We start from the raw sequence: 8059 nt of genomic DNA on the forward strand, positions 1-8059 counted from the left end.
TATGTACTTCATTAAAAAGGACATATATAATATACATCAGTAATTTAATTAGTGAGACTATACCAGCTATTATAGTGTAATAATAGGAAGAGTTAAAATGTGTATAATTAAAGATGGAAAGTGTGCCTGCAGCTACAAGTTGACAATTTAACCCTTAGTTTGGAAGTATAATGCATTTAAGAGTCAACGTAACAGGTAGATTTTAAATGTATTATTATTATTATTATTATTATTATTATTATTATTGTTGTTGTTATCATATATCATCATTGTTGATTCTGTTTTATCTGTGTGCCAATATTATAAAGGTCACCAGAGGGCAGTATGGTCATATTTTACATCAAAATGGCTATTTCAGTCTTCACAATATAGTGAAACGTTAAAAACTGACTTATGAGAGCATCATGCATGGTCTTTAGTATTTGAAAGGTAAGCCTTATTTGGTTTGTCTCTCTGCTTTAATGACAGATGCGCTGGAGATGCATGAACTTCACAAACCTGAAGATCATGTTGAGCGTGATTTAAGAATAATACAGTGAGTATCTTGCGATTCAGTTGAAGAATATCTGACCGTCTATACAAATGAGTTCATATGATCAGTGTTACATAATTGCTTACTCTTAGAAGAAAAGTTTAAAAATTAACCTTTTGAAGTTCCTGGAACTACCTTAAAGGTTCATTTTTTTTTACCTTTTTGAAAAGGTTCTAATTGGAACCTTCACTTAAAGGTGCATTGCTAACCCTCATTGGTTCCTTTTTTAACCTTTTTCGAGATAGCAATAACATTAGTATCATTGTTGTTCAATTTTGAACCTTTTTTGATAATTAGAAGTTCATTTTTGCACTTAAAGGATCTTTTTTTTTACTCTAAAGCAGAGATCCTCAAATCTGGACCTCGAGATCCACTTTCCTGTAGAATTTAGCTGTAACCCTAATCAAAAACACCTGAGCATGCTAACCCATGCCAATCATTGTCTTCAGTATCATTAGAAAATCACAGGTAGGTGACTTCGATCAGTGTTGGAGCTAAACTATGCAGCGCATTGGACCTCCAGGGCAAGATTTGAGGAACCCTGCTCTCTTCTAAGAGTGTAGAGATAGATGGGCAGAATCTGAAACAGTTCAATTGAATAAGTAGAAATACAATAATATTAATTTAATAGTATACTTTGTTTTCAATTTTTAGAAATCCTAAAGCACTGTTTAAATACTATTATCTGAAATATTTATTAAATATAAATTTGATAACAATGAATATTATTTACAAAATAATATAATCATTTTCTTGGTTTAAATATATCGCAACCCCCAAAATGCATTACTTTGAAATAGTGAAGGATCTCAGATATTTATTTAATAAATACAAGTAAAATATTGTCAATGAATAATACTTATAATAATAATAATAATAATAATAATAATAATATTCTTTCCTTTACATTTTTAAAACCCTGATAAGTAATAATAATAATAATGCAATAATAATGCATGATGTAATTATAATGTAATAAGAATAATAATAAAACTATAATATTTATGAATATTACTTAAAATAATAATAATGGTATAATAACATTATTTGTCTTACTTTTTTTTTTTAAATGAAAATTTTTTTTTTGCCAGGTTTAAATTAGACATCCCTAATTCAAAATGGTCTCAGAATTTTGGACACAATGCACACATTGTGTTTTTGGTCATAAATGAGTTTGAAGAAACATCTGGAGTTGGTGTGCGAAAAAATACCTCACAAATATACAGTGAACAATTAAAAAGAGTACAAACCAAAGCACACCCTGTCCACACAACTGTTTACCCCGGCCTTATTTGTGCCTTAAAAGCAGTGACTATTTGCTGACATAAAACTTTCATTTGATGCATTAAAGCTGCCGAGTGGATCAATGTGCAGGGCGCGGGAGCTGGTTGGCCGAGGCGCCCAAACGGACACTGGATGTGAAAGCTGTCTCATGCTTGATTGGACCTCACCTCCTTGTAAACTCACGCACCCTGGCAGAGTGAACTCTGACCCCCGTCTGTGCCTAAGCTATAGTGACACAGTCAAGGTGACGTGGCAGAGTGGAGCTGACTGAGGGAAAGGCTGTGCGCTGGTCTGTAGTCCACCAGTAAATAATTGAGACCAAACAGTCGCATCAATGCAAGCATGTTCTTATTAGCGTTTCACTTCAATATTTATAGCTGCGAGAGGGGAGGGTGAAGAAGGGTAGTGAGGCGTTTATGCATGTGTGGTCTATATGTGACTCGTGTGTTTTGGACTGGGGGGTTTGGATGAAGGGGTGGCCGTTATAGTGCCAGGTCATTTTCTTCACAGCCACTGACACCTAACCCAGTTTAAAGAAATAATCCAGGTTCAGTGCAAGCATTTGTGGTATATTAAAGAAAAATTTTAAAATTTGACTTGCTCCTCATTAAAAATAATAATAATTTATGGCTGATTTTTGGAGGATTTTAAAAAGAAGTCTTCAGTAAAACAAGTATTATTTCAGTTAAATAATTGTACAGTCATTTCAGTTTTATGCCATTGTGTTGTCATTGTGATTCATTTGTAAAATTTAATATAACAAAAAAAATGTACACACTTAAATCACCTTTAAGTTACAGTTCACCCCAAAAATGAAAATTGGAATAAATTTACTCACCCTCAGGTCATCCAAGACGTAGAGGAGTTTGTTTCTTCATCTAAAACAGATTTTGAGAAATATAGCATTACATTACTTTCCCACCAATGAATCCTTTGCATTGAATGGGTGCCGTCAGAGTGAGAATTCAAACAGAAAAGTCAATCCCCTGTTGTCCTCTAAAAATCCAACATGAATTTGTTTACTCCTGTTTGGGTCTGTTTTCACGTAAACAGTGCTTGATCTGTGCACATTTCTCTCCTGATTCAGATAAGACAACTTTTTCACTAGAAACAGAATATTGTAGATAGAGGACAGAGGATCCACTGGTGAGCAAGTAATGTAATGTTACAGTTCTCAAACATCTGTTCCAATAAAGAAACAAACTCATCTACATGTTGGATGGCCTGAAGGTGAGTAACATTAAATCCAATTTTCATTTTTGGGTGAACTATTCCTTTAACATAATTTATGTGGTTTTCATTTGAAGCTTTTTAACAATTATTAACCTGCCCCATGCTTCCATCAGGTCCTTCACAGTAATCAATTAAAAAATATATATATATATATATATATATTTATTTATTAAAAGGAGATAAAAGTGAACATTATTTTTTGGGGTAATCAACATTATGCCAAAAACTTGTACTGAGCCCAAAATGTTCCTTTTAATAAATTGAGATTGTGTTCAAAATTATATTGAAAACAAAACATAATTTAATCTCAAACACTAAATAAATTCCGTCACTGCCATATTCATTCTATAAATGTCATTTGCCATGCTCTAAAAATGAGCAGAGCTTGCTACAGTAACACATTCCTCAGCTAAGCAGTGCCAAGCTGCTTATAGGGAACACTCCAAAACCATAAACAGTGTGTTATTTAACTTAAATATCATGGAAAGAATAATCTTTCCCAGATAAAGATCCAGTACAACTCAAATATAGATTAGGAAGTGTTTTCTCATGATGAAACTAGAGATATATCCAGTGCTCTGGATTCATCCCACCCCCCTAACATGAAGCACCCAGATCCCTTCATTTTTCCCTAAGCGTAAGTCTCAATCAAACTTGCTCTGCGCCTTATTTTTTTAATACAGTCTCTGCAGATTAATCTGGCGGCTGAACTGAGCATCAGCAGCTGCTCCTTATCCTTATCATCACATAAACGACCGGCTAGCTGTCGCCTCCCACAGAATCCTGCGGGGACCTGAATTAATACTCGGCATAATTCCACACAATCCCAAGAAGAAAATCTCATCCTGCTGCCAGGCCACTTGACTCGTGTGTTCCAACAGGCTCTGGATGCCATCAGCAATCTCTGTAATCAGTCACTAAGCCCCTGCGCTGCTCAGTTCAACTGCTTCTTCAGAGCATTAAAAGAAAAAGAGCAGATCTGGGGTGCATTGTGTGTCAAACGTATGTTTATCCTGTCCACTAATTAAAATGGGGTCGCTTAACATGACTTCCATATGCAGATACATGAATACACATGCAAACAAACACACACATATGCAGCATGCACACCACATACTAAATTAAATTTAGTCTTTCAAAACCATTTGATAAAGAAAAATATCTGCTCATTTATTAAAATACAAGATTACTGTTATAACTTTGAATGAACAGACAATTTTATATAGTGTTACTTAATAAATTGAAAAAAAAAACATACAAAATATATTTCTATCATTTAAAATGAATAATTCTTAAATAAATAATAGTATTAATTATTAAATAAATAATATGCACCATGTATGAAATGAAGACAAAAGGTTTACATCTCAAACAAATATCAAATTCATATTAAAGTTTGAAAAATATTAGATTTGAAAAATATTATTTGCACATTATAATATTATTTGCAGTTATATTGTTTAAGGCAATATTACACTGAAAAGAGTGCCAGACAGTCTTACAGTGCTCTGAAATGTCACTATAATGATCTACAATACCATTAAATATATATATAAATTTATAAATTTATAATTTTCAGTGACTATAACTAACTACTGAACTGCAAACATGATTTTAGGATATCAAAAACTGACCAGATGAAGGCATTATAGATGCCAAGATATTATGCAAACAATGAATTTGCACGGGCCATGATTTGGTTGTTTATTCAATATTTATTTTACTTTTTGGCCTCGATTTTTGTTATTTGGACTTAAGGTTTCATCAGTAGTCATTTTGCTAGTACTTATTAAACATCAAAACTATATAAATTGTCTGTTGTCATTGTCTGTATATAAAAATGTAAAAACTGTAAAATCAAAACACTATAAAAAAAATAAATCCTTTAAATAACAGAAAAAGTTCATTACAAGAGACATTACATTAATTTGGCAGACATTTTGGTTAATCACAATGCACTGCAGTGTAAATTTCAAAATACTGGTAAACAGAAAAATTCCCTCAAATTATACAATAAACACTGTGCCCTATATTTACAGATTTTTACAGATTCTCTGCACTGTTTGCGTATGTGCATTAGACAGGTATATAATGTTATATGTGCAAGAACAAGCAGGCTATATATCTGACCTAAATGTATGTCTCCTGGTCAAGAAGAAGTGAAAATGAGAGTGTGGCTTTGTGTCTCGTCTCTGCAGTGACATAATCAGAGTCCCAGATTTGTGAGCAACCAGATCCCTCCTGAGGCTTAGCGCTGTAAACAACTTGGATCAGGCCACAGATTTAAGAACATATACCACTTGCACTTGGTACTTTTGGTCAAAGAAGATTAGACATGACAATTTTTAATTTGTTTCTGAATCCGTTATATAAGACGATAATGCCTCAAGGATCTTTTTATAGCAGAGGATCTGATATTCTTATAAGAGGAAGCCAAATCGGGGTTTGAGCAATCAGAGATGAGAACCACAAGAGATGAGGATCATAGGAATCACTGGCACTTTACAAATTAAACTGGTGAAAACTGAGAGTCCTTCAACAATGCTGTTGTTGCTCAAATTAAACTTAAATCTGCACCACACATAAATAAATACACCATCGCACTGGTTTGCAGCACAAACACAAAATGTATGTTTGTGTGTGTGTGTGTGTGTGCTGTATATATATATATATATATATATATATATATATATATAAAACTTTTAATAAAAATAATATTATTATATACTAGATCACTATGTACACTCACATTATATATAATTAAAATGAAACATATTTTTATAATATGTAAATTTGTAAAATAATATTTACATTTGTATTAATATATAAAATGTATAATATATAATTCGCTAATATATAAATATAAACTATATAAAAACATTTGACATTTTTGGTTTTGGCCACTATACCATATCTAACGGATATTCAAACACATGTAAACACACACACTTTGGACTGCTCGGCTTTCTGATGTGAAAGAACAGAATTCCACCATAAATGCATGGACAGAGAGCATGATCTGCAGAAGTGTGGCTTTAGTCCATGATAGCTATCTTGTAGACTTGAATCCCTGACCCATGCAGACAGAATTATTCAGGCCTGGCATGTATTTAAAACATCACAAATCTCTCAGGGACCTTTCCCAGCTCTGTCTCATAAATATTTTCTTATCCTGCGTGAGCAGGAGCTGACATCCGATGAGTTTTTCATTAATAAGACTGGGCTTAATCGCTCTATATAAACGGGAATAACACAAAATGTCAATGGCAATGATAATCATATTTCTGCACGGATAAGGCAAGGAGAATAATCTTGATGTGACACGAATGTAATCCCAGCTCTAGCACACTGTCTGTGAGGTTCTAAAGCCCACACATGCACACAAAACCACCTAAATGCTGTGCAACAATTAAACTCCACTAACAAGAAAAAATAGTGTATGTCAGCACCATTCAAATATGAGTTGGAATTATAAATATGGGTTTCAAAATAAATAGTGATCTGTATGCTTAATTAGTCCCCTGCCTGAGTGAAAGGAATGATCGCTCTTTAACTCACACATTTGACTACGTTATAAGGCCTGCAACAAACATAATTCATATATCAAATAAAAGGGCCCAATCTGACAAAACATCTCAGCGTGAGTCAGAATATCTGGGGTGCTTCTGAATGGGGTGCTTGGGGGGAATGTTTTCACCACTGCCTGGCAACCAAATACAACTGAAGAGACATTTAACCTTGCCATTTTGCACCAGAAGAAAAAAAAAAAAAACAGACTGCAGCTCCGGTGTAGATTTTTGCATTTGAATGATTTTTCCCCCATACATCCCATTTGATTTTAGTTTTTTTTTTCTAAGCAAAAAAGAATGACCATCATACATTTGAACATGATTTACAGAAGACAACAACTAAAATGTCATTCAGTATAACAACAAAATAATAATCATCTTTTCAGGCATATTTAAAGGTGCTGTAGGGAACTTTTGTAAAAAAAAATATTTTTTACATATTTGTTAAACCTGTCATTATGTCCTGACAGTAGAATATGAGACAGATAATCTGTGAAAAAAATCAAGCTCCTCTGGCTCCTCCCAGTGCTCCTATTGCCATTTGCAGAAACTCCATCGCTCCCGGTAAAAAATAACCAATCAGAGCTGCGGTCTGTAACTTTGTTTGTGTTCAAGATTTAGAAAAATGTATATAATAACCGAGTACACCATGAATCCATTTTCCAAACCGTGTTTTTGCTTGTCCTGAATTACTAGGGTGCACCTATAATAAGTGTTTATATTCGGACTATTTTAGATTGCTTCGGGGGTACCGCGGCGGAGTAACACAGTACCTTTGTGATTCTTCATAGACATATACAGAGAGAAGTAGCTCCGGCTACAATGTTCTTCCGCAAGATGCAAGCAGTTCTGTTTATTAACCGCTAGAGCGCCAAAAGTTCCCTACTGCAGCTTTAAAACCAGAATCATTAGATGACATTAAAAGACGTTAAGGATCCATCAAACCACGAGGTTTTACCCATTTGTCAGCAAGAAATTTTTAATAATTTAAAATATAATAAAACTTAATATGACCACTTTCCTTATATATATATATATATATATATATATATATATATATATATATATATATATGGTGCTGTAACAGGCACTATTTTGCGGTGAGGGGCGCACACTCTTGTGCTGTTTCATTCCCATTTATTATGCAAATGAAGCCTAGCTTCTTTCTACTGCCAGAACAATAAAAGCGGGCACAGAGTGAGGCAACATGTGGGTCATGCTGGGTTATAAAGCTCTCGTTTTTGTTTGCTGTTTGGCATGGTCTTGCTCTATCAGAGGGTCATTAAACAGTAAAGTGGGACATGCTGGAGCTCCACCGCTGAGTGAGATGAACGGACCGCTGGAGCTCTGCCCAGGTGGTTTGTGTGGATGGTTAGAGATCACTCAATTAATGCACGCAGAATTTCATTTAAAACTGTCCTGAATTTAGTCAAGAGCGGCA

The sequence above is a fragment of the Carassius gibelio genome, chromosome A12 (genome assembly GCF_023724105.1).
Source record: "Carassius gibelio isolate Cgi1373 ecotype wild population from Czech Republic chromosome A12, carGib1.2-hapl.c, whole genome shotgun sequence".
Taxonomy (NCBI): domain Eukaryota; kingdom Metazoa; phylum Chordata; class Actinopteri; order Cypriniformes; family Cyprinidae; genus Carassius; species Carassius gibelio.